The sequence below is a fragment of the Diceros bicornis genome, chromosome 21 (assembly GCF_020826845.1).
Source record: "Diceros bicornis minor isolate mBicDic1 chromosome 21, mDicBic1.mat.cur, whole genome shotgun sequence".
NCBI lineage: Eukaryota > Metazoa > Chordata > Mammalia > Perissodactyla > Rhinocerotidae > Diceros > Diceros bicornis.
In genome coordinates this window covers 14,008,921-14,034,701 of record NC_080760.1, presented here as the reverse complement: position 1 = coordinate 14,034,701, position 25,781 = coordinate 14,008,921, and positions in this window count along the sequence as shown.

Genomic DNA, 25,781 nt, shown 5'->3' with positions numbered 1-25,781 from the left:
GACTATAAGATGAATAAGGTCTGAGGATCTAATGTGTAACATGGTAACTATAGTTGATAACACTGTATTGTATTATTGAAATTTGCTAAGAATAGAACTTCAGTGTTTTCTCATATACACAAAAAAGATAAATATGTGAGGTGATGGATGTGTTAATTAACTAGAATAACTAGAATACCTTTCACAATGTACATGTATATTAACTCACCATGATGTACACTTTAAATATCTTATAATTTTATTTGTTAATTTTACCTCAATAAAGCTGAAACTTAAAAAAATTAAAATTTAAAGAAAGGAAAGCCTGTATATCTTTCCAGTCTTTTTTCTATTCATCTGTATGCATAATTCTTTTTAAAAATTGGATCATCTTTGTGGCATTTACAATCTCTCATCCCAGTGACCTTCTAGTGGCTTCTTTTTTTTTTTTTTGTGAGGAAGATCAGCCCTGAGCTAACATCCATGCCGATCCTCCTCTTTTTGCTGAGGAAGACCGGCCCTGGGCTAACACCTGTGCCCATCTTCCTCCACTTTACATGGGACGCCACCACAGCATGGCTTGACAAAGACCTTAACAGACATCTCACCAAGGAAGATATACAGAGGCAAGTAAGTATATGAAAAGATGCTTCACATCATATGTCATCAGGGAAATGCAAAGTAAAACAACAATGAGATACTTCTATACATCTCTTAGAACGGCCAAGATCTGGAGCACTGACAACACCAGATGTTGGTGAGGACAGAGCAACAGGAGCTCTCATTCACTGCTGGTGAGAGTGCAAAATGGTGCAGCCACTTTAGGAAACAGTTTGGTGGCTTTTTACAAAGCTAAACATACTCTTACCATACAATAACTCCTTTCAACAACTTATGTCCACACAACACCTGCACAGAGATGCTTATGGCAGCCTTATTCATAACTGCCAAAACTTAGAAGCAACCAAGATGTCCTTCAGTAGGTGAATGGATAAACAAACTGTGGTCCATCCAGACAATGGAATACTACTCAGCACTAGAAGGAAATAAGCTGTCAAGCCATGAGAAGATGTGGAAGAAGCTTAAATGCATATTGTTAAGTGAAGGAAGCCAATCTGAAAAGGCCACATACTGTATAATTTCAACTATATGACATCCTGAAAAAGGAAAACTATGGAGACAGTAAAAAAGGTTGCTAAGGTTTAGAGATGAGGAAGGGGAAAGGATGAATAGGCAGAGCACAGAGGATTTTTAGGGCTGTAAAACTACTCTGCATGATACCATAATGATGGATGCATGTCGTTAAATATTTGTCCAAACTCATAGAATGTACAACATCAAGAGAGAACCCTAATGTAAACTATGGACTTTGGGTGATAATGACATATCAATGTAGGTTTATCAACTGTAACAAATGTATCACTCTGGGGGGAGATGTTGATAATGGGGAGGCTATGCATGTGTGGGGCAGGGGGTATATGGGAAATCTCTCTACGTTCCTCTCAATTTTGCTGTGACCCTAAAACTGCTCTTAAAAAAATTAAATCTTTAAAAAAAAATTCCCTAAGGTGCCTGATACTCTATAATGCACCCCTTTCTAATTAAACTAGACTGGGTTCTGTTGTCTACAATCAAGAACCCAGAGCGATATAATGTTTTATATCATAACCTGATCTTTTCAATGAACTGTAGATAATGGATTTGTTTTTCCAGTAGAGACAAAATCTTAGAGAGACATGCTCTTGGATATTTCAGGCGTCACACTGGAAAATTCCTCAAATAGCAAGAGGCAACTCCTTAAGCCTAAGGCAGTGGAGAAAAATCTTGTCAGCACCAAGGCCTTCATTTTCTTTCTGTAGACCACATATTTTGAAAGATTTATCCAGGGAAAGAGGGAAGAAAAGCAAATTATTGAGCACTGCGATGGTTAATTTTATGTATCAACTTGACTGGGCCACCCGGGTGCCCAGACTTTCGGTTAAACATTATTCTGGGTGTGTCTGTGAGGGTGTTTCTGGATGAGATTAACATTTGAATCTGTAGACTGAGTAAAGCAGATTGCCCTCCCCAATGTGGGTGGGCCTCATCCAATCCATTTAAGGCCTCAATAGAACAAAATGCTGAGCAAGAGAGAATTCACTCACTTTGCCTGACAGTCTTTGAGCTGGGACATGTCTTCTCAGGCCTTCAGATCAACCTGGAACCTACATGTTCAATACTGGAGATCTGGGGGCTTCTCAGCCTCTGTAATTGCATGAGCCAATCCTTGTAATAAATCTCTCTCTATCTATCTATCTGCCTATCCGTTTATATATGTATACACACACATATGCACACATACAACATATATATACACGTATGTGTATATATGTCTACACATAAACACATGTATATACATATACATATATATTCTATTGGTTCTGTTTCTGTAGTGAACCTTGACTAATACAAGCATCTACTATGGCAGGTGCTGTTACCCTGCTGAGTTGATAAAAATTTAGTCTTGGGCCGGCCCCGTGGCTTAGCGGTTAAGTGCGTGCGCTCCGCTGCTAGCAGCCCAGGTTCGGATCCCGGGCGTGCACCAACGCACTGCTTCTCCCGCCATGCTGAGGCCGCATCCCACATACAGCAACTAGCAGGATGTGCAACTATGACATACAACTATCTACTGGGGCTTTGGGGGAAAAAAAAAGGAGGAGTATTGGCAATAGATGTTAGCTCAGAGCCAGTCTGCCTCAGCAAAAAGAGGAGGATTAGCATGGATGTTAGCTCAGGGCTGATCTTCCTCACAAAAAAAAAAAAAAAAATTTAGTCTTAAGGGGAAAAAAGACCATTTTTGTTAGTTATGATGAATTTATGACTTTCTTTAGGCTTTCTGAAATTTTGAAAATTGCCCACAGAACTTTTGTTACAGTCGTTACAACCTTCAAGAGAAGCAATTTGATAATATGCATTAAAATCTTGAAAAGCAATTGTACGCTTTTTATCCCAGTCATTTCATATCTAGGAATTTATCATACAGAGATGATTCTAGATTTAGGGATAGATATGCGATTACAGTGGTAGCTATAAAAGCAAAACAAATAGTAAAAAAGTAAAAGAAATAATCACAATGTCCTACAGGGGGAATAGTTAAAGCAGTGTTTCTCACCACAAAATGAAACATTGCATAGCTATTAAAATTTGTGCTTTTGAAGAATATTTTATATCATAGAAAAATGCTCATGATAAAATACAAAGCAAAAAAGCAAGACAAAAAAGGATGCAGAGAATGATCCTAATTTTGTTAAAATCTGAAACACACACACATACACACATTCTGAAGAGGCTGAAAAGAAATATCCCAAATATACGAAACATTTCAAAATAGTGGCTATCTCTGCACAGGGGGATCCAGCAGTGGTTTTCCTGGGTGATTTTATGGCTTCCCAGGATTCCAGGAAGCTGCAGGCACAGATGCTTTTCTGAGACACGTGCAGTGACTCTGCTTTTTCCCCAGAGGAGGTTGTGGCCCTGCTGGTGCTGAGCCGGGTTCATGAACCAGGAAGCCCAGGGCTCATAAACGTTCCCGTGAGTGGTAGCGACTCCATGGTCAGGAAGGTTCTCCCTTAGAGTGGGGAAAAGCCCAGGGATGACTATGGTACAAAAGGAAATTTAGCCTCTTGGGTCTGGTCACACTGCTTGGCACAGTGTCATTGGTGGCTGCACAGCCACCACTGGGATTCTGTGTTCACAGCTAAATAAATCAAGATCTCAATTAACCTTAAGGTGAGGGGGGCATGTGTGTTTGCATTTAAATGGTTTCTTCCCAATAACCTTCAGTCCACTTGAACTTTTGTACTTTTTTCTTTACAGGTTTCTGTATTTTCCTGATTTTCTATACTGATCATGGATTGCTTTCAATCTGTACTATTTAATTACAGAAAGAATTAGCTCACACAGGCAGCTCCACCACTAGGTGACTAGACAATCATCCAGGGCCTCCCAAAGGCCAGGGTGTTGCTAAGGCACAGACTTCAGATGTTCAGTGCCATCGCATCCTAGCCTAACAAGGAAAGGGGAAACCACCTGTGCTGGCCTCTCATTAACATGTTCCTGCTTCTCCCATAAAGTGAACCTTGTGTAAAGCATACAATATAAAGGTCTCCTTATTTTCAGCTATTTATAAAGGGGGGACACAGCATCTTGGAGCATTTTTTCAGCAGAATTTGTTGAACTGCACTTTGTCAGAAGTCACTAGAATAAATAAAACTATCATTTAAATGTATAAAAGATAAACTGCATATAATAACTTTATATGTAAAATGTATAAAGATAACTGCAAGTGCAATTATTCCAACTACATGCTCAGCGACCTGGGTTAGGATTGAGAGAACCTCAGATGAATTCCACCCAGCAGAACTCAGCCACAAGCGTCACGAGCAGGTCAGAGAATCATTTAGCAGCTGTCAGGGATCCACAGCTAACACACGACAGAAGCTGATTTGGCACTTCATATGTGGCAAAAAATAATTGAAACAGAAAATCACCAGCGCTCAGTGACTGCAGAACATTAAATAAATATTAGATAATAGAATTATACACAATGCAAACATGCCTAAAAGTGGGAGAGAAAACGTGACACGGGCAGGAAATCTGAATCAGTTTGTAGAAAACAGACTGAAACGAGACACAATATGGCTCTCGTTGCCTCTGCCTAGCCCCCTGGTGGCTCCAGAGCTCTCTGTGCTCACAGGCATGCCCCCACCCCATGACGACCACCACAATACCACTTTGAGGACCCCTTGTGTTCAAGGACCCCACACTGGCAAGAGGGGTCTGAGAAAGAATCCACAATATTGAGCTCATCTCTGACATTTCTCAAGCCAATATCCCTCTTCCAAGTGGTGCTTTAAATTGCATTGACTTCTCACAGGAATTAAATGGATTTACTTAGGCAAAGTAGCATGTTACATAGCAACAGCACACTGTCATGGACATAACTCACACCGCCTGAGAAAATGCAGCACTTCATTGTCCACGTCGGCCATGTAGAGCTGGGCGGAGGCAGCATCTGTCTCTGGGGTGCACCTTGTCCATCACTAAGACAACAGACTTGGACACATGACTCACTCGCTGGAAGTCCAGCCACCTGAGAGAACTGATGCTGCCCCAGGGCAGAGATGGAGAAATCAGCGTTCTCAATGACATGTGTACATTCTGAGTTGGAATCAGAGGCACAGTCTGGAACTACAGCTATGAGGAAATGAAGAAGAGAAGTGTTTTAGATGATCCCTAGGAGGATAATTCACCAAGTGCCTCTGTACAAAATGAATCCCTCTCTCATAACTCCACCACAGTATAGTAAGACTTACTCATGTGAGTATGAGAGCTAGTCATTAAAAAAAAAAGGGTTAAGAAAAGCAATGGGTGGGCTGGCCCGGTGGCTTAGTGGTTAAGTTCGTGTGTTCTGCTTCAGCAGCCTGGGGTTCACAGGTTCGGACCCCGGGCTTGGACCTATGCACCACTCATCAAGCCATGCTGTGGTGGCATCCCACATACAAAATAGAGGAAGATGGGCACAGATGTTAGCTCAGAGCTAATCTTCCTCAGCGAAAAAAAAAAGAAAAGCAGTAGGGACTATATCCCAATGTTACATGCAAAAAATAAACATTAAAACTTTCCTAACAGGCCAATTATTTTCCTTCCTTGAGGCCTGGCGAGGGGTTTCCAGAAGGCCTTCCCTGGGTCCCTGAAGCACAGCTCAGCTCATCACATCCGAGTTTGAGCCAGTGCTGAGCCACAACATTATCCCTGTCACAGAATTTGTCACACGGAACCTCAGGTGTTTGTTACATCTCTGTCCTCCCAAGATTATGGACCCCTTGAGAACAGAAACTGGGTCTTAATCATCTTTGCATCTTTGCCTAGGACAGTGCTTGGCACATAATTGGTGCTTACTAAGTGTTTGCTGGACAAGTAAGGGAGAAAGAACTTGACCCAGAAAAAGAAGCCCACAAGGTACAAATTCATTGGCATATATTATTGTTTTAATATAGAGCACAAAAAATAAACTACAATGCTGAGAAGACACAGTTAATAATCCCAATGCCAATATTTTAGATTTTCTGGTGAATCAGATTTTTGGGGTCAAAATGTCCTTTCTTTCTTAGAGGAGGAATCAGGCTGAAAGGCTGAGGTTTTAATGCCCCTTTTGTTAATAATAAAAACTGCAATCATGATAGCTCATACTGGCTGAACACTTACCCTGTGTCAACTACAGAGGAGGACACCAAGGCCCCGAGGAGCTAACTGGCTCAAGGTCGTCTGGCTAGAAAGTGATGGGGCCGTGATTCATGCCCAGGACCTGACCATTAGGCTACACTACCCTCCCCTTCAAGTCAATGGGCCTTGATGAAGCTTTCCATTTCTAAATGTTAAAAATTTGAGCAGGGGCCGGCCCCGTTGCATAGTGGTTAAGTGCGCATGCTCCGCTGCTGGCGGCCCCGGGTTCGGATACCGGGCGCACATGGATGCACCGCTTGTCAGGCCATGCTGTGGTGGCGTCCCATATAAAGTGGAGGAAGATGGGCACGGATGTTAGCCCAGGGCCAGTCTTCCTCAGCAAAAAGAGGAGGATTGGCATGGATGTTAGCTCAGGGCTGATCTTCCTCTCTCACACACACACACACACACACACACACACAAATTGAGCATAAAACAGCGAGAATATTCGTAAACTTTAAATAAAATCACCAACAATAAATAGATGAAATGATGCTTTTGCATTTTCTAGAATTTTGGTGACGCTCTAGTCATATGGTCTGCAGGGAAAGAAGGCAACCCCCACCTGACCCTGTCTTAGCCCTAAGGAATCCTACGATCATCCAAGGGGCCCTTCAAGTCCTCCAGCTTTCTGATTTTTATGTGTCGTTTGGCATCTGTCTTCGTGTGAATAAACTTTTCTCTCCCTGAGCAGAAAGTAAACTCCTTGTTTATACTCTTTTGTTCCCACATCCAAACCACGCAGCACCTTGTGTGGCTGGGTGTGCCTCAAGGGCAAGGACCTTTGTCTTCCCCGCTACTCACTCCATTCCTTCTAGCACTTGACCTCCGCAGCATGCCCACCCACACCTACCCCACACCAAGCCCAGGGCCTGGCAGAGGCACAAGAGCAGTAACTGGCTGAATGAATGAATGAATGTCTGATAAGAGCACGACATTTACCATCCCCAGGCAAGGGCAGGGCCCAGGCCACAACAGGATAGGCAGCCACTTGAGGCTAGGAGTCCCGCTGCCTTGAATCCTTGGCCACTTCGGGCCATTCACAGCACTAGACCACTTCCTCTACCAGCCTGCATCAATCAATCCTCAGTCAGCCTCTAGGTATGCCCTCCCACTGCTGCCTTCCATTCTCCCAGTCACAGTCCCATCTAGCTCTGACTTCCTCCTCTTCCCCACCAGCCCATCACTTGACTAAGGACGACATAGTTGATAGGTTTGCTTCCTCCAATTTTTTCTCTACAATGACTGGTAATAAAACACTTAAAATGAAAGAAGGTTTTGCTTGGAAGCAAAGAATCTTCCAGTAGAGATGGGCTCTGGGATGTTCTCCTGGCTGCAGATGGACTGCTGGAAACCTGGGCTGTAGTCATTATCATCCGTGAGGTGCATCACGACCTGCGACAGGCCAGAGGGTGCAACCACCAAAATTACTAAGAGCAGAAGTGGTTAAAATTGACTGCCAGTGGAGCAGGAGGGATGAGATGGGGGAGCGCTGCTTTTTATGACAGGCCTTGAAGACTCAGCAAAAACCCTGGGCTATTGACCTCCCAGAGGGGCTTACAAGGAGAGTGGCTGACGCAAGTTGACTGATGACTGCTCTTGGAGAGGACTGGAGCTTTGGGGCCAGAGGGGCTATGTTCAGGGGAGACAGGGCAGAGCTGCTCAGGGCTGCCTGGAGAAGTCACCCGTGTGGCCTCCCGTGTGCCCTTCTTGGCCCTGGGTTGATCTTTCCCAAGGTCATGCGGCTAGGAAATGATGCAGCTGGGATTCAAAACTATGTCTGATTCCAAAGCCCTTGCTTTTACTAAAGTGAGTTATTTACTTTAAAAAGACATTTGAAATTTTTAAAAAAGTTATTCAATGTGCCACATCTTGAAATAGAAATAAATAATTTATTATTTGGATGTCCTCTGACCTTGGATGCAACATTAGACTGTTTCCTAAACTATCGAATGACTTCATACTGCTTACTAAAAACTTAGCGTTCATCTTGAACTCTGGCTTTCACTCATAGAGCCAACTATTTTCCATCTGCCCCTGCAGATTCGTTCTCCACTCTTCTCTGTCCCACCCAGCACGCCAAGAGGCTGATTTCTATGGACTATAGAACTGGAGTCCCCTTGTTTTTGGCTCCCAGTTAGATTCAGCCAATGGGAGGCACTGGCAGGAGGAGGAGAGGACAGGGGAGAGGTCAGATACTCACTCCCCGCCCACCACCACTGCACCCCCTTCCAGTGGTGCCTCACTTTGTGCAGTGGCTCCTGTCTAGGGGCCCCTCTTCCAGGCTGCAGTTCTCCCCAGATTCCGATAACACCCCTCCACCCCTCCTTCTCTCCTCGCCTCTTCAGGGCTATCAGTGACAGCCCTGGGGACTTCCCCATCCTCTGTGGGTCCCTTAGGGCCGCCCACACCTCTCTTCAATTAACTATTTGAGTGTGCCTTCTGTTTCCTTCGGGGATCTTGACAGCTGCACTTATGTCTCCTTCCTGTGTGCTTTCTGGAGCAAACACACTGTCAGTCACATTCATAACCTTGGTGGCCTGGAACCCACCGAGATGCAGACGGATGCAATCGGGCCTCTACTGCTGTGCTTGTCAGGGGCCTGGAGCCGACCACACACTCCCAGTTCCAGGAAAGCAATGGCCAGTGGCGGCAATGGTGCCGGAGAAGCCATTCACTTTAAATCATCCTTTGCCCGCTTCAAGAGGAAGTCAGACCCTGGGATAAACCATCTCCACAGACTTAACAAGGATGAGTTTAGTTGTGGAATCACAGGTGCTAATCACAACTTTCCTACTCTTGAGCAGTTTTCACAGTGGTTTTGTTTTTTTGAAAACAAAAACATTTAATTAATATTTAGAGACAGTGCAATAGAAGAGTCTTGGAAATGCAAAATACATATATGTTTATTTTCTGTGGGTTCTTCTCAGTTACATCATGCTAGGGTTTTTTTCTCCAGCTTGAGTGAGGTATAATTGACAAATAAAATTGTATAAATTTAAAGTGTACAATGTGATGATTTGATACACATATATATTGTGAAATGATTACCACAATAAGGTTAGTTAACACAGGTCGTCAGCTCATAGAGTTACCTTTTGTGCGAGTGGTGAGAACATTTAAGATTTACCTTCTTAGCAAATTTCAAGTATACAATACAGCATTGTTAACTACAGTCACTATTCTGTGCATTAGATCCCCAGAATTTATTCATCTTCTAACTGAAAGTTTGTACCCTTTGGCCAACATTTCCTTATTTCTCCCACCCCTCAGTCCCTGGCAACCACCATTCCACTCTCTGTTTCTATGAGTTTGACTTTTTAAGATTCCACATAAGTAAGATCATACACTATTTGTCTTTCTTTCTGTGACTTATTCCACTTAGCATAATGTCCTCAAGGTCCATTCATGTTGTGAAAAATGGCAGGATTTCCTTCTTTTTTATGGCTGAATAATATTCCATTGTGTGTACATACATACATATACATATACATATATATATATACACCATATGATGGACACTTAGATTGTGCCCATGTCTTAGCTGTTGTGAGTAATGCTGCAGATATCTCTTCCAGACAGTGATTTCATTTCACATTAATTACACTGACCATGTGCCAGGCACTGTATTAAGCACTTTATATCAAACATTTGTTAAAAATCAACACTGGAAAGCAAAAGAGATTTCATAGGAAAATTCTCTCTCAAACATTTTAAAACAGCAGATTTGTCTCTATTTAAAATGGTTTCAAGAGTTTCCTTTCAAAATAGGAAGTCAGATATATAAATGATGTGGGTCCTTCCCAAGTTTATTAATTAGGAGTAAGTTCATCTGTGAATGACAGAAAATCCAAAAACAACAAGAATCAATCAACACAATATCATTTAACTCTCTTAGGAAAGAAGCCCAGAGGTAATATGTCAGAAGCCCAGGCTCCTTTCGTCTTTGTACCTCTGCTATCCTCAGCATGTGGTATTCACCTCATGGTGAAGGATGGCTGTTTCATCTCCAACCATCCTGTTCACATTCCAACTAGCAGAAAGAGGGATGGGGAGTGACATCAGCATCGTGGTGAAGTGAGTTATTCCTTTGTCTCTTCTCTCTAAGTTACAACCAGTCAGATATCCATTGACCAACAGACGACTCCCTACACAGCACAACAGGATGCCTCAAGATCCATGCATCTATACATCTGAAGGTGGGTGAACTGGACCCCCAGGAGGTGGTGGAACTAGGGGAGCAGCCCTCCCCCACCCCTGGCAGCAACGATCCAGGGTGCGGATCCTCACACCGGCACTCATGCCTTCAAGTGGATGCTGCAGGGGTAGAAACAACAGGCACAGACTGTCCCCCAGGGGATCCAGTGTGCCTGCTTGCCAACAAGGATTGTGGGAGCCAAAACAGCAGGCATGGCTTGGTCCCTGTCCCTCCCCCAGCAGATCTGGTATGTGTACCCTCTCCCTCTCCCCTGGCAGCGGCCCCATCTTTTCAACAGTGGGGACAGTATACAAAACTCAGATTTTCCCGGCTGGGGTGGGGTGCCCTGATCTGAGTTTTCAAAACAAACCTGCTAGTGCCAGAGACCAGAGTCTGCTCCAGTGGGCAGCAGCAACTTCTCCCTACTTAGTCTCTGCCCAACAGCAGTGGTAGCAGGTGAAACCTGCAACAAGAGGCTTCAGGAACCACAGCAGAATCAGTGACCCGGCCCCCAGTGGTGGCACGCCTGACATTGGCTCCACCAGCAACAGGGGCTGCATACAAGTCCCCGGGTCCCTGGGCCCCCAACAGTGACAGCAACACCCGTGAACCCAGTGCCCCTGGCAGTGGTGCAGCCAGCACCCCCAGACAACTCGGGAGCAGCAACACAGGTGGTTCGTGGAGCAACAGCATCCCAGCCTGTGGAGAGCCTGCAGAGAGCCAGCGGAGGAACATGAGACCCAGGCAACCCTGGAAGCAGCAGAAGTGGGCACAGTCTGGTGACCCCAGTGGCAACACCTGAGACTGCAACAACATCATAAACAGCAAGGCACTGGCAACCTCAGAGGCACAAGTGGAACAAGGAGGGCACTGACGACACCTCCAGCAGAGGCAGTGGAGGGCGGAAAGTGCAGGCTCTCAAATGCAACCAGAAGAAGCTCAGAACCAAAGTAACCAAAGCCATACTCAAGTAAAAAAGGTGTTTACTACAACAAATGTACCGGCAAGGATCAACTCATCAAGTACAATGAAGAACTATAGTAACATGGAAGAACAGAAAGAAAATGACATCTCTCCAGAAACCAAACCTGAAGTCACAGAAGATTACAATCTAACTGACAGAAAATTCAAAATAGCTGTCATGAAGAAACTCAACAAGTTACAAGAAAACTCAGAAAGGCAGTTCAATGCGCTTAGGAATAAAATTAAAGAACAGAAGGAGTACTTCACCAAAGAGATTGAAACTCTAAAAAAACCCAGAAATTCTGGAGATGAAGAACACAACTAATGAGATGAAAAATAATGTGGAAAGCATTAAAAATAGAGCAGACAGTATGGAAGAGAGAATTAGTGAGCTCAAAGATAGAAATCTAGAAATGTTTCAGGTGGATGAGGTGAGAGGATTAAGATTTTTTAAAAAATGAAGAAATTCTATGAGAAATATATGACTCAATTAGGAAAAATAACATATGCACCGCTCATCAAGCCATGCTGTGGCAGCATCCCATATACAAAATAGAGGAAGAGGAAGATGGGTACAGATGTTAGCTCAGGACTAATCTTCCTCAGCAAAAAGAGGAGGGTTGGCAACGGATGTTAGCTCAGGGCCAATCTTCCTCACCAAAAAAAAAAAAAAGTCAATGACAAAGAAAGAATATTAAGGGCATCTAGAGTGAAGAAAATAACCTACAAAGGAACCCTCATCAGGCTTGCAGAGGATTTCTCAGCAGAAACCCTACAGGCAAGGAGAAAGTGGAATGATATATTCAAAATACTCGAAGACAAAAACTATCAGCCAAGAATACTCTATTCGGCGAAATTATCCTACAGATATGATGAGAAATAAAAGCTTTCCCAGGCACACAAAAGCTGATGGAGTTCATCACCACTAGACCTGCCTTAAAAGAAATGTTGAAAGGGGCCCTCCTGAGCCGGCCCCCTGGCTTAGTGGTTAAGTGCGTGCGCTCCGCTACTGGCGGCCTGGGTTTGGATCCCGGGTGCGCACTGACACACCACTTCTCCCGCCATGCTGAGGCCGCGTCCCACATACAGCAACTAGAAAGATGTGCAACTATGACATACAGCTATCTACTGGGACTTTGGGGAAAAGAAAAGGAGGAGGATTGGCAATAGATGTTAGCCCAGAGCCCGTCTTCCTCAGCAAAAAGAGGAGGATTAGCACGGATGTTAGCTCAGGGCTGATCTTCCTCACACACACACACACACACACACACACACACACACACACAAAAGGGCCCTCCTACTTGAAAGAAAAAAGCAAAGATTTACAAGGTGATAAATAGACAGACTCAGAAAATTGCACCTCTATATCAGAACAGGTTGATAAACACTTAATTATAACATAAAGGATACAGGGAAAGAATGCACCAAAAATAATTACTTCAATTTGATCACACACTCACAACACAAAAAACAAATACTTTCTGCCCAGTTTTATGTTTTACAACAAAAACATAAAAAAGGAAGAGGAAAAAGACAAAACCTGCATAGGCTAATGGAGATAAGAGACTATGTCAGAAAAAGGACTATCTCATCTATGAGATCTTTTATACAAACCTCATGGTAAACACAAAACAAAAAAATCAGAGCAGAGTCACAAATCATAAACAAAGAGAAAATTAAGAAAAACATCACAGAAAACCACCAAACTGAAATGGTAGACAGAAATACAAGGAAAAAGAAACAGTGCAAATACAGACCAACCAAAATACAAAAGATAAAATGGCAGTATTAAGCCTGCACATATCAATAATCACTCTAAATGTAAATGGATTGAATTCACCAATCAAAAGATGCAGAGTGGCTGGCTGGATTAAAAAATAAGACCCAACAATATGCTGTCTCCAAGAAACACATCTCAGCTCTAAAGACAAACACAGGCTCAGAGTGAAGGGATGGAAGATGATATTCCAAGTAAATGGCAAGCAAAAGAAAGTGGGTATAGCCATATTTATATAAGATAAAACAGACTTCAGGACAAAAAAAAAACAAAAACAAGAGACAAAGATGGACATTATATAATGATAAAAGAGATATTCCACCAAGAATATGTAACACTTATTAATATATAACCTATATATTTGGTGCACCTAACACAGGAGCACTAAAGTATATAAAGCATCTATTAACAGACCTAAAGGGAGAAATTGACAGCAACACAATAATAGTAGGAGACTTGAACATCCTGTTTACATCAATGAATAGATCATCCAGACAGAAAGTCAACCAGGAAACAGTGGCCTTAAATGAAACACTAGAATGGATAGACTAATAAATCTATACAGAACATTCCCTCCAAAAACAGCAGAATACACATTTTTCTCAAGTACACATGGAACATTTTCAAAGATGTTCAACATCACTTAATATTAGGGAAATGCAAATCAAAACTACAATGAAATACCACCTCACACCCATCAGAATGGCTATAATTAAAAAAGACAAGAAATAACAAGTGTTGGAGAGGAGGTGGAGAAATGGAACCCTCATACGCTGCTGGTGGGAATGTAAACTGGTGCAGGCACTATGGAAAACAGTAGGGAGAATTCCCAAAAAGTTAAAAATAGAAATACCATATGATCCAGCTATCCCACTACTGGGTATTTATCCAATGAACATAAAATCACTAATCAAAAAGATATATGCACCCCTATGTTTATGGCAGCATTATTCACAATAGCCAAGACTTGGAAGCAACCCAAGTGCCCATCAACAGACGAGTGGATAAAGAAGATGTGGTATATACAATGGAATACTACTCAGCCATAAAAAAGACAAAATCATCCCATTTGTGACAACATGGATGGACCTTGAGGGTATTATGCTAAGCGAAATAAATCAGACAGAGAAAGACAAATACCATATGATTTCACTCATACGTGGAAGATAAACACATAGATAAGGAGAGCAGATTGGTGGTTACCAGAGGGGAAGGGGGTGGGAGGAGGGCGAAAGGGGTAAAGGGGCTCATATGCATGGTGATGGATAATAACTAGACTATTGGTAGTGAACATGATGCAGTCTATACAGAAGCTGAAATATAATAATGTACACCTGAAATTTACACAATGTTATAAGCCAATATGACCTCAATAAATAATTTTTTAAAAAAAGGAAAGAAAGAGGGATGGGACACAGAAGGGGACACCCCACTTCGTTTAAGGACACACTAGAAGTTGCACACACCACTTCCTCTCACATCCCACCAGCCAGTACCTAGTCACATGGCTGTTGCACCTGGCTGTGAGGGAGGCTGGGAAATGTAGTCAGGATTCTGGGTAACCATGTACCTAGGTAAAATACTCAGAGGTATTATTCTATTCTAAAGCAAGAAGAGGAGAACAGGAGTTAGGAGACAATCAGCAGTATCTGCCACACCAGACTGGACAGATTTTCTTCTCTACTCTTTCTCTACTCTTGTCCCTTGTCTTCAGCCCCAATGCTGCTACCTCTGCCTCAGTTAAAGCCCTTATCCTATGTGACCCAGGTGCTTCAACGACCAGCTCACTGGTTCATTTGCTTTCATTTTCACACATCCCCACTCTCCTTGAATCCAGCCAGCATAGGATCTTTCTCTAATATTATTCAGATCGCTTTGAATACAAAGTCCCCAACCAGGCATGCAAGGCCTGTCAGATCTGGCCCATCTCTTTGATCTCTGGTCTTGCCATGGTCCCCACTCCTTATATCCTGCTTCAGCCACGTGGACCTCCCTGCAGCTTTCCAGTGGTGCCACCCTCTCTCATCCTCATGGCCCCTTTGCTGGAGCACACATCACTACTACGAGGCTGACTTTAAGACTCAGCTCAGATATGGCTTCTTCTGATCCTCTCCCCACTGGCCTGTGTCACGAGCCCCATCCTGTGCTTCCACAGCCTCCTCTATCAGAGTACTTACCACACTGTATTTAAAATGTATGTTTACTCGTCATCTCCTCCAAATTTGGTCTCCCGAAGGGCAGGGCTTATATGTAGTTCAAAAGACATTTCCCGAATGTCTGCAATGTGCTACCTGCTATGCTAGATGCCTGTAGTACAAAGAGAAAGACTGGCATGAGTACTGGTCATTTTTGATGCCCAATAGCCACTGAACTTTCTTTGGCCACAGCACCCCAACTCTCCTCTGGAGAACCAGGGACTCAGACTTCACTCCCAGATTCAGCGCTGGGCATGTTGTGAAGGACACTGTCAATGAATAAGAGGCATAAATGGCAAGAGAAGCAAAAAGTTTATTTGAGGGTCTCAAGAATTGCAATTCAGGGAGCACAGGTTCAGGTAGAAACCCAAATAGTGTCCCACTAGGGAGTAAACATCAGGGGCTTTTAAAGGCAAAGAAGGGAGGTTGTATTACAAAGAATTTTAATTGGAGTTAGAGGCAGAGAGCTAGTCTTGGCTAAACATTGACTATTGATTCTATCTTCAAAAAGTCCTCGATGCTCAGTCTTTGTGATCAGGATGTCCATTCTCCCACTGACTTCTCAAACAATTGCTTGTGAAACAACTGCCATTTTGGCCCAGTCCAAAGGGTTGGCCCTGTCCAAGGTTCAAGATAGCAAGGCAGTTTCTCTGGAAAGGCAGCTCTGATTCCATTTTAAAATGGCTCCACTACAGTCAATTTTGACAACATTCCAGCAGTCCCTGGAAGAGACTCACATGGTGAGGAACCGAGGCTTCCTGCCCACGGTCATGTGAGTGAGCCATTTGGGAAGAAGACCCTCCAGTCCCAGTCAAGCCTTTCATGACTGTTGTCCCTGCTTCATGAGAGATCCTGAGCCAGAAACACCCAGCTAAGCCACTATCAAATTCCTGACCCGCACAGACTATGAGATAACGTTTATGTTTTTAAGACACTAAGTTTTGGGGTAATTCATTACATAAACATTGATAACAAATACAGTCGTGTTAATTTGATTTCTAGTTTTCCTGGAGAGGAAAATGAAAACTTGATGAAATAAATTTGTGTTAATATAAAACTACACAAAGACTGTTTCTCAGCATTATTATATTGTCAAATCAGAAAACTGGTTTTACAACTTTTCCTCTTGGCCTAATAAACACAACACTGGTCTCTTGAGTTTTGATTTCCTGCAAGCATTTTGACAGACCTGATGAAAGCAAATGAGCCAACTAATAAAACACACTTTAACTCCACAACTTCATTCTCTAGCAAAAAGTGATTTTAGATTTAAAGAAAGGAATTGCTCCTGAGCATCGCTGAAATGTTTCAGAGGATAGTGAAATGGGCACCATGGAATCACAGCCATGTCACCCAAGTGTGTGGATGTAGCACTGCACCATACCCCACTCTTATTACCATGGAATGTGGAAATTATAGAACGTGTTCAGCAGGGCAGAAATCAGTCTGTGTTCCTTGAAGAATGCAATTTAAGAGATAACCTTTGGGTGACGGAGTTGGTTCCTGGACTGACCAACTCAAAGGGAGTGACGCTTTCTCAGCCTCACCCTTCCATTGTCCCAGCATTACCCAACCCTTACACTCACCTTATGAGAAATAAATGAGGAAAAATGTTCCCAATGTCTTTTCCTAATTTTTCTCCCTACTTTGAAACAGAGCCTTATTCATGACACAGCTTTCCTAGACTGAATGTACTCTTCCTGGGTGATACAACTCAATTAAGAGAGTCATCTGCTAGTTATCAGGGGGTTGGTGTGTGAGGTAGGAGCAATTGGGTAGCAAAAATAGTTAACTGGCATTACTCTAATACAGTGAGTGGTTCTCAAAGTGTTGTTCCTGGACTGGCATCATTAGCATCACCTGAGAACTTGCTAGAAGTACAAATTTTAAGACCGCACCCCCTCCCAGACCTACTGAATCAGAAAGTTTGTGCATGGAGCCCAATGAGCTGTGTTGCAACAAACTCTCCAGGTGATTCTGATGCATATATTATAGTGGTGGGTCTCAAATTTTGATGCACATTAGAATCACCTGGGGAGCTTTTATGACTCCTAGTGCTTAGGTTAAGTCAAAATCTCAGCATGTAGAATGGAGCCATCAGTATTTTTTTTTTTAGACTTTATTTTTTTTAGAGAAGTTTTAGGTTCATAGCAAAATTGGGAAGGTACAGAGATTTCCCATATACCTCCTGCTCTGACACATGCATAGCCTTCCGCATTATCAACATCCTCCACCACAGTGGTACATTGGTTACAGTTGATGAACCTACAATGACACATCATTATCACCCAAAGTTCATAGTTACATTAGGGTTCTCTCCTGGTGCTGTACATTCTATGGGTTTGGACAAATGTATAATGACATGTGTTCATCATTATAGTATCATACAGAGTAGTTGCACTGTCCTAAAAATCCTGTGTGCTCTGCTTATTCATCCTTCCTTATTTCTCGCCCCCAATCCCCGGCAACCACCAATCTTTTTACTGTCCCCATAGTTTTGCCTTTTCCAGGATGTCATATAGCTGGACTTATACAGTATGTAGCCTTTTCAGATCAGCTTCTTGTACTTAGTAATACATATTTAAGGTCCCTCTGTGTCTTTTCATGGCTTAACAGCTTATTTTTAGCACTGAATAGTATTCCATTGTCTGGATGGACCACGGTTTGTTTATCCATTCACCTACTGAAGGACATCTTGGTTGCTTCCAAGTTTTGGCAATTATGAATAAAGCCGCTCTGTGCAGGTTTTGTGTGGATGTAAGTTTTAACTCTTTGTTGAAAGAAGCTGTATGGTAAGAGTGTGTTTAGTTATATAAGAAACCGCCAAACTGTCTTCCACAGTGCTGTACGCTTCCCACCAACAATGGATGAGCGTTCCTGTTGCTCCACATCCTCTCCAGCATTTGGTGTTGTCAGTGTTCCAGGTTCAGGCCATTCTAATAGGAATGCAGTGGTATCTCATTGTTGTTTTAATTTGCGTTTACTTGATGACTTATATGATGTGGAGCATCTTTTCATATGCTTATTTGCCAACTGTATATCTTCTTTGGTGAAGTCTAAGATCTTTGGTGGTCCATTTTTTAATCGAGTTGTTTGTTTTCAAAATTCTTTGTATATTTTGGAGGTTTCAATTGATGTATTCTCAAGATCAGTGATTCTTTCCTTAGCCATGTCCAGTCTACTAATAAGCCCATCAAAGGCATTCTCCATTTCTGTCACAGTGTTTTTATCTCTAGCATTTCTTTTGGTTCTTTCTTAGGATTTCAATCTCTCTGCTTACATTGCTCATCTGTTCTTACATGCTGTCTACTTTATCCATTAGATCCCTTAGCATATTAATCATAGTTGCTTTAAGTTCCTGGTCAGATAATTCCAACATCCCTGCCATGTCTGGTTCTGATGCTTGCTCTGCCTCTTCAAACTGTGTTGTTTGCCTTTTAGTACATTGTGTAATTTTTTCTTTTTCTTTTTTTTTTAAAGCCCCAGTATACAGTTGTATACTCTATTTACATGTCCTTTTAGTTCTTCTGTGTGAGCCACCACCACAGCATGGCTACTGACAGACAAGTGGTGTGGTTCCACGCCCAGGAACTGAACCTGGGCTGCTGAAGCAGAGCCTGCAGAACTTTAACCACTAGGCCATCAGGGCTGGCTCTGTGTCGTGCAGTTTTTTCTTGATAGGCAGGCATAATCTACTAGGTAAAAGGAATTGCTATAAACAGGCCTTTAGCAATGTGGTGGTGAGGTGAGTGTGGGGGCATAAGCATTCTGTAGACTATGATTGGGTCTCTCAGTCTTTTAGTGAGCCTGTGCCCCTGGACTGTGAACTTCACAAGTGCTTCTCACTTTTCCCCCACTTAGGTGGCACAGGATGGCTCGAGTGGACTGGGGTTGGGTATTTCCCTTCCCCCGGGTCAGTTAGGCTCTGATAAAACCCAGCTGTTAAACTCTGGTTAAACAGTTTCTCCTGAGGGCAGACCTTGTTCAGAAAAACAGAGTGCTCTGTTGTATTTCAAAACGGTTTCTTTTCCCCTGCCCTTGCCAAAAGCACAAAAGCACAAGGGGATTTTTCTCTGATATTTACTGTGGGAACCTTGTCGAGCTCCTGGAGGTAAAACTCACAAAAGTGTGCGGGCCCCTCATGGCTGGGTCCACCTGAAATTTTTAATTCTCAGAATTGTCTACTCAGCTTCCAGCAATTCATCAATTATAGTTCAGATTTTCCTACCCCTGCACTGGTTCCCGGGTGAGGTGTCACCTCTTGAGTTTCTGCTCAGGTAGGTTGTGATTCTGTGTATTTTCCTGGCCTGTTGGTCTCTCCAATTTTGGGAACAGTACTTTGCTCTGTGACCTCACTGATACTGAGCAATGGGCTCGCTCTGCTTGCCGCGATCTGAGCCAATTAATCACAATGAGTTAGCGATTGAGAACCAAAGTTTAATGAGATTAGCTGGCAAATCGGAAGACAGGTGACTAATGTCTCAAAAACCCATCTTCAAAGATTACAGAATCTTGAGGCAGTTATATAGGGAAAATAGGCAGTAAGGAGGGGGTCCAGGGAGGTTGGTCTCCAAGCATGACAGGCTCCAGGCATCACATTGTTCCATTCTTCTGTCAGCTGTGATGGATACCTTGTAGGTGTGTTTCCTGCCTGTGGTCAGCCTGTTCCTGGAGAGAAACTCATAGAACAAAGTTTTTAATTTATCAAGCTGTTGGGGAGTACATACGTAAGTGGAGGCCATGAATCAGGAGGGCATGTGAACTTTTTGGAGTACATGCAGCACAGCGGGTAGTCACACAGAGGAGGGGCTGGGGCCATTTAGTGTAACAAGATGGCCTCACTTCTGCTCACTTACAAAACCTCTCTTACAGATCTAAGAAGCGTTGTTGATTTTCCAGCTTGTTCAGCTTTTTACTTGTTGTTAGGACCGAGTGGTGACTTTCAAGCTCCTGAGCCATCAGTATTTTAAAAAATTCCCCAGGTAATTCCAACGTGCAGCCAAGTTGGAGAACCAGTGCTTGATCTTGACAAGAGATTTTCACATATTGAGGTATATGGGGTAGCTATTCTGGTTCAAAACTGATTTGGCTTGAACTAAAGAAGCCTGACTTATGGTCTATCAAACATACATTGTATATCTGCTTTAACCATTAAAGAATGCACTAAACATTATCTCAAAGTATGCACTTTTTAAAGATAAGAATGCATACTTCCCCTCCTAAGCCTCCAGTATGGGTAACGCCCATACTAGTACTCCTGAAGATAAGATCGCTTTCCAGGACATCAGGGTCATGTTGACCTGCTAATTTGTAACTGAATACCTCTTTGAAACTTTGATTAATATGTATCCTGGACATGATTAATGTATGTACTTTGTTCTAAAAAGGTATAAGACTGTATTGAAAACCATGCTTCCCCGGAACACTTTCTTCCTTTGTGGAAGCTGCCTTCCAGGATTATAATCCTCAGTTTGGCTCAGATAAAACTCACCTTATCTCTCTTATCTATAGAATGGTTACGGGTATTTTGTGCCAACAATTTCATCTAACATGTGCTTCACGACCCTCCTTCACCTTCCCTGCTAGGTCAGTTCTTCCCTCTCCAACCCTCTGTTGTCTCCCCTTCCTTTTCTTTTTTTGATTAGGCTCTGTGTCCTGCTGTCTCTTTTGCTTGTTACTTAAAGTGGCTATAAATTAAAACCAAAGTGTACTTTTATTATTTGTGCTTATTGCTTAAATCTGATGTTTGAATTTTTTTAGTCATATAAAATAAAGGGCTTGCTACTCTTAAAATTGTATTTCTTGCATAATAATGTAAATGTACTTAATGTCACTGAACTGTACCCTTAAAAATTATTAAAATGGTAAAAAATAATTGTACTTCTCAAACTGAGTAGGATTTAAAAATTCAAATTTATTTTCTTTACGTGTCATTTACTTCACAGTTTTTTCAGTCTATGCCAAACCAAGAGAACTTGATGGGCAGTATCATCGGTGTGGATCAGCCTCAGCTGAGAGATATGGCATCCAATCAGAAATCACTCTGCATTCAAAGCAGCAGGAAAATGCCTCCCATGATGAAGAGAAAAATATCAATTTTTCATCAATAGAAACAGACCAGAAAAGACACAGGTGATAGAATTAATAGACGATGACATTGAAACACTTGTTATAATTATATTCCATATGTTCAAGAAGATAGAGGAAAGTGTGAGCATGTTTAAAAAGACATGGATGATATTAATTTTTAAAACTCTGAGATTATGTTACCGCACAAAGGGCACGATCTGCTCGTCCCAAGACAAAAGCCAATCGTCAAGAGGCAAGATGGTAGAAAAGAAAGGGCTATTTATTACAGCTTGCTAGCAAGGGGGAAGATGGCCAACTAATGTCTCAAAGAACCATCTTACAGAACAAAGACTACAGGCCAGTTATATAGGGGGCTGGTCTCCGAGTGGGGGAGGCATCTGGTCTCAGGGTGGGGGCAGACATCTGGTCTTAGTTCCTGATAGTCTTTTGTTTTACTTGATAGGCATCAGAGACCGGAGCAATGCCCTCTACCCTGATCTTTCAGTTGTCATTGATGATGGCTATCAGCATAGACTCTCTGCCCGGGGGTCATCACATCACATTCCTAAGGAACTCAAAAGAACAAAGTTATCAACTTATAGCAGCTGTGAGGGGCCATGAAATCCAGAGTTAGTCAGAGGTCATTCTAAGTTACAATATGGTTTCCCCACTACAATATGGCTTCCCTTATGTCAACCCTGTATTGAGCCAGTATCAATTATATATTTTTCCTTTTTCAGAGTTAAAATATTCTTTCTCTTACAAAATGATATTGATAAAACATGATGGTTACCTTTTCTAGTGTCCTTGTGTACCAAAATAAAAAGTTGGCAATGTCAATCCCCCAAATATATATTTTTTAAATGCAAAGGTCACGAAAGTCTGGAAAGTGACTTACTGTTTATAAATTTAGTCTTTTTTTTTCTGACAACCAGTGTAGGGGAAGGCAAATGCCTAGGCCTGGCCAAGCACTCCACTCTCTGGACTTTTCCAGGGGCTCTTAGGAAAGATGTTCCCTCCTTCCCTAGAATTGGGAGCTCCAGGAGACACCTGGCTGTGATGTGGAGAAAGCCTGACTGAGCATGAAGCCAGGCAGTGGTAACAGACTGAGAAATTGAGGGAGGGCGGAAGAGTCCTGAAAACACTGGTGGAACCTCTGGATCCAAATCTCCCTGCAGGCATTTCCATTTCAGAATTCCCTATTACAAAAACAAATACCTTTCTTTTTTGCTCAAGCAAATTTAAGCTCAATTTCTGTCACTTGCAACCAAAGGGTCCTGACCTTTAAATCTGTTAAATAAATCTGTTCATATACATCATACAGCATTGGTAAGACAGAAATATACACAGGAGAAAACATGGCTCTCAGAATAGGCTCTCTCACGTGGTGAGAAAGTGCTCACCCTCTGAAAGGTGCTCTTCTGAAGATGCTCACCTTCCATCACCTTCGGAAAGGGACGGGGACTCCCACTCCCATGCTAATTTGTCTGTTGTCCTTCACACAACTATTAAAATCCAGCCTCCAAATTCTTCTCCAAGAACTGGGATATAGCTGACCTCTGCTGAGCACACGGCCCAGCAGTCCTGGGTGACACTGAATTCCCACATTGACAGGGAGCCTGGTGTACTGACCCACCATGCACTGCTTTCCGGTATCACAGAAGGGGAAGAAACCAAACGTCTCCTTTTTATTTATATTTTAACTTAACAGTTTGGTTTTTAAATAAGATCAGAACCTCAAATTATAAAGGTATAATGGAAGGAAATCCTTGACTTCAAATAAACCTATCCCAAACCAAAACATCAAAATTCTCAGACCACAATTGTATCAGCGTTCAACTCCTCCTACAGAGCATTCAGGGAGAGCGAAATGGCACTGGTGGCCCTCTTTCCCATACCAGCTAGGTCATGGTTATTGGTTATCATTTACAAACACCAGCATCACACTATAAATCTAAACACTGTCTGCCTACAGATAACTGCTTCATTGGACAGGCTAGAACAGCAAAAATGCACCAGAAATAGAGGAAGCTCCCCTGTCAGGAAGTCCTACCCATCCTTCAGATCTCAGCCCCAAAGCTCCTTCCTTGGGGACCCTTTTCTGTCCTAACTAGGTCATGCACCCCTCCCCACCATTACACTTGCAGAGAATCCTGCATTTACTCCATTACATTAATGATGGTTTTTATTCATATTCGTTTCATATCCCTCTTCTCCCATCACCTTCCTGTGGACCAGGAGCTCTAAAAGTCCATTCACTCACTGTCTTTTGCTTGCACGTAAACCTTGTGCCCTGGCATAGGGCTGTGCCTGTCACTAGCAGGTGCGCAATCAATCAAGGAGAGGGCAAACACACTCCCCTACGTGAAAACCACCGCTGCTGTCCTGAGGAAACGCTTCCAGGGTTTCATTCATGTACTTTTCCTGAACAGGGGTGTAACTTGAGCATGTGTACATTTCTCTCTATTGCTCCAGTCTTCAGTCATGATTTTTAATGGAAAAGCAGAACTTTTTATTTCACTCGAGTAGTGATAGTCCTCTTACAAATCAGTCCTTAGCTCCCCAAACATCTTTTCAAGTCACATAGAAAGCTTAAAAACCTGTTGTCCAACACTGAAACCCACAGGTAGGGCCAAGTGTTGGAAGATGGGCAGGACCTAAACAATTTCATGCACCTTTCCTCTGGCCGAGTTTAAACGTGCATACAGGGCCGGCCCTGTGGCTTAGCGGTTAAGTGCGTGCGCTCCACTGCTGGCGGCCCAGGTTCGGATCCCCAGCGCGCACCGACGCACTGCTTCTCCAGCCATGCTGAGGCCGTGTCCCACATACAGCAACTAGAAGGATATGCAGCTATGACATACAACTATCTACTGGGGCTTTGGGGGGAAAATAAATAAAAAAAAAAATAAACTTGCATACATACCCTGGCCCCATTTCACAGGCACCTCGAGTGCAGCCGGTAACAGATGGTCTTGCAGGCACCCCCACGATGCCCACCAGCCCAGTGCTGGCCACAGCCTACCCTCTGCTCCCACTCTCAGGGCCAAAGAAGCCAGAAAGGGGCCAACAGGACCCACACGCTGGGGCTTACTCCCTCCACCTCCTGCTCATTGGTATTCTTACCCCCAGTCCCCTTGGGAGGCATTAGCCTTGAGAGGAGCCTTAGTTTTTGCCATTTTATTCAGGGCCACAGGTGAAATGAGGCTTAAAGTCTCTGATTACAGGACTGAGGGAAGACCCTCACACCACCTGAAGACCAATTCAGCTCAAGGGAGAGATAGATGAGCCTTCAGTTACAAGAAAATGTGTGAAGGGCCTCACGTTACCAACTGCTATGGGAATGCAGTGTATTAGTTTCCCAGTGCTACTGTAACAAAATACCATAAACTGAATGGCTTAAAACAACAGAAATTTATTCTCTCACAATTCCAGAGGCTAGATGTCCAAAATCAAGGCGTGGGCAGGGAGGGTTGATTCTTTTTGAGTGCTCAGAGGGAGAATCTGATCCATGCCTCTTGCCTAGTTTCTGGTAATGACCAGCAATCCTTGGTGTTCCTCGGCTTGTGGACACATCACGCCCAATCTGTCTCTCTCTTCACATGGCCTTCTCCCTGTGTGTCTCTGCGTCCTCACGTGGCCTTCTGCTCTTATAAGGACCCCAGCCATACTAGAATAGGGCCCACCCTAATATCCTCATCCTAGCTTGACTACATCTGTAAAGACTTTCCAAATAAGCTCACATTCACAGGTTAGGATTTCAATATATCTTTTTGGGAGACACATTTCAACCTATAACATGCAGCAAAGAACAGACTGCTATCTGAGAGTGGGGGAAGACTTCAGAGAGGAGGCAATGAGCAGGAGAAGAAGCCGGCCAGGGCCTTTACCACACACGGTTAACTGAGGCTTCAAAATCAGTCTCTGTTTCCACCGTAAATGTCCAACCCCAGAGTTACAGCATAAACTCCGCGAGGGCAGCAAGCACGGCTTGTGCGTCAAATCCCACCACCCTCGTGACCAGTTCTTTAGACCCGGGCAAGCTCTCTCTGAGCCCCCTGTCTCCTCATCTGTAAAACACAAGTATCACTACCTACTTCACAACGTGGGACGTGAGGCTAAGCGCCTGGCACAAATAAGTTCCCAGAAAAATGAGTTCCTACCTGCTCCCTCCCATCCCCCGCCTCCTGCTGACTTGGTTAACATTCTTGTGTTGCCCACTGCACCAACTTTTGAACATAATGGGAGCGTAAACTAATGAATTGAACTCTACACCTCCCTTCAAGGACAAAGATCTCTCCTTCTGCATGAGGCTAGGTAATTCAACTTTGGCTATTTC